The following is a 2,039-nucleotide window of genomic DNA, read 5'->3' on the forward strand; positions in this document are numbered from 1 at the left end:
TATCAACCTTGAAAACCAATAGTTTAGTGGCTCTAAAATCTTCATACCACCAATACACTCACACCGACTAGTGGGTTGAAAAAGTATTTTTACAGTTCCTTAGATAAATGCAAGGTATCAGGACACCAAGGTCAGGTTATTAGGTAATTAATAAATTTATTTCTCAAACAACCACATTAACTTTCATTAATACTAACAGCATTATGCAAGTCAATGCAAATCACGTGCAAGAGTCCAGCCACTTGACATGGCGTGTTTGAATCCTGTTGCCGGACATCAAAATGGCTGCATATTTTCATTTGGATCCAAGGCTTGAGTTAAGGCCCGTGTTGAGAGTACCCGAAATATAAATAGCGAGGCATTGTGGTTATTACAATAACATGTAGGCATAGGTAACCGGTTAGCGCGTTCCTCGCTGTCGCCAGCCTAACTCTTTCCTCACCTCCACACCATCTGCAAGAAAACACGGCAGCAGAAATGGGCAATAAATGTGAAGTTTCATTTGTAGCAAATCTACTTTGCTCAAAAAAATTCATTCAAGTGGCTTAGTATAAAGACAGCAGTAAATTAATGAAAACTTCAGCAAAATGAACTTTCTGTAGCAAGAGTTTTAACAAGCAAAGCTATCATATTAGTTTATGATAAAAGTATATTTAAATTTTAATAGTTTTAAAATAATTTTACAATTTAGAACTTAAATACACGAACTGAGCAAAACAAAGTCTAGAAAAATGACCAGACTTACCACCAAGTTATTTCAAAGCAAAAGCCGTCTTCTGGCATACGATCAAATTTACCGTATGCCAGAAGAAACATCCTCCACCCACCAGGGGCCACGCCCCTGATGGGGGGAGGATTGGCTTGCAAAGTGACTTTCGAAAAAAATTAAATTCAAAAGAAACTAACCATTTGTAGTGGTATATTATACCCAGATCCTCTTCATAGTTTGAACGAAAGGCCAACTTTCTGCAGCTTCTGAAAAGAAAACTATGTGACGAGTACTTAGCAGGAGTTCATAGATATCCCCTTCACGTGCTCAGAGAAACTTAAGCGTCTTGGAAAACAAATTTTAGAAATGACTTCTGTTAAGCAACCTAATAACTAGTAAGACAAAACTAAAGAATAGTTTGTCACTTTTCAGAAACAAAGTTCACTTGATACACAATGTAGCCTTCCCCAAATTCATCTTATATGGACAGTTGTGTAAAAAAGTTAAAAAAAAAACCTTTTTCCACCATTTCACATACCAATGAAGACAACTTAACGTAAAACCCACCATTGAAGATAGACAACAGAGACGAGCAACACCATCAAAACTTCCCGTTGAACTCTATACTACGCGAAATTTGACGAACAACACTCCACTAACTCAGTCGGACTGTCGGTGTCGGATGCCGACCATAACCAGTCTTAACTCTTAACATCAGCTCGAGTTGCCAACCAAGGACGCTGGACACTGAAAACGTCACTGCTCTCTCTTTTCCCTTTTAATTTGGTCCCAACGACTCAGAACTTGTTTTAAGACTTGAAATCCTACTCACACAGATTGGTTGAGATTTTGAGTGAATGTGACCATAAGAAAAAATACCTTTCGTATGTGTTGGTTGAAATTTAACTTTGTCACATATTCGCTGCAACCGTCATTTTTATCTTTGAAGAATCTACTAAATATACCGACATTACGTAGATGACACCTTTTTGATATTCGAGTGTGAACAGCAAGCCAACCTGTTTCTGAATTCCATCAATGCAAAACATAATAATAAGATAAAGTTCACTATTGAATTAGAGCAAAACAGCCAGTTACCTTTTCTTGCTGTACTCATTTCACGACTAAGTACTGATTTTGATATCACGGCGTATAGGAAACCAACATTTACTGGTCTAAGGGTAAATTTTCTCAGTGCTTGTTATAAGACTTTTAAATTTAATACTTTTATCACTGTTTTTTCGAGCTTTTAGACTTGCCAGTACATATGAATTATTTCATAAAAAAACTTTTTGTTCTTAAAGAGTTTTTTAATGATAATTGTTTTACC

General features: G+C 36.4%; 1 long non-coding RNA gene across 2 annotated transcripts; it reads right to left on the bottom strand.

Annotated features, from left to right (window-relative positions):
* Positions 1-18: 18 nt before the first annotated feature.
* Positions 19-1,407, bottom strand: LOC135222267 (uncharacterized). 2 transcript variants are annotated; one of them, XR_010316255.1, is made up of 3 exons: positions 1,277-1,407; positions 907-987; positions 19-453 (listed from the first exon to the last, which is right to left on the bottom strand). It is a non-coding gene; the product is annotated as an uncharacterized LOC135222267 (long non-coding RNA). The 2 variants fall into 2 exon arrangements; XR_010316254.1 differs by having other exon boundaries at positions 20-453; positions 907-975; positions 1,277-1,399.
* Positions 1,408-2,039: the final 632 nt, after the last annotated feature.

This window comes from Macrobrachium nipponense, chromosome 3 (genome assembly GCF_015104395.2).
Source record: "Macrobrachium nipponense isolate FS-2020 chromosome 3, ASM1510439v2, whole genome shotgun sequence".
In the NCBI taxonomy this organism is placed as follows: Eukaryota; Metazoa; Arthropoda; class Malacostraca; order Decapoda; family Palaemonidae; genus Macrobrachium; species Macrobrachium nipponense.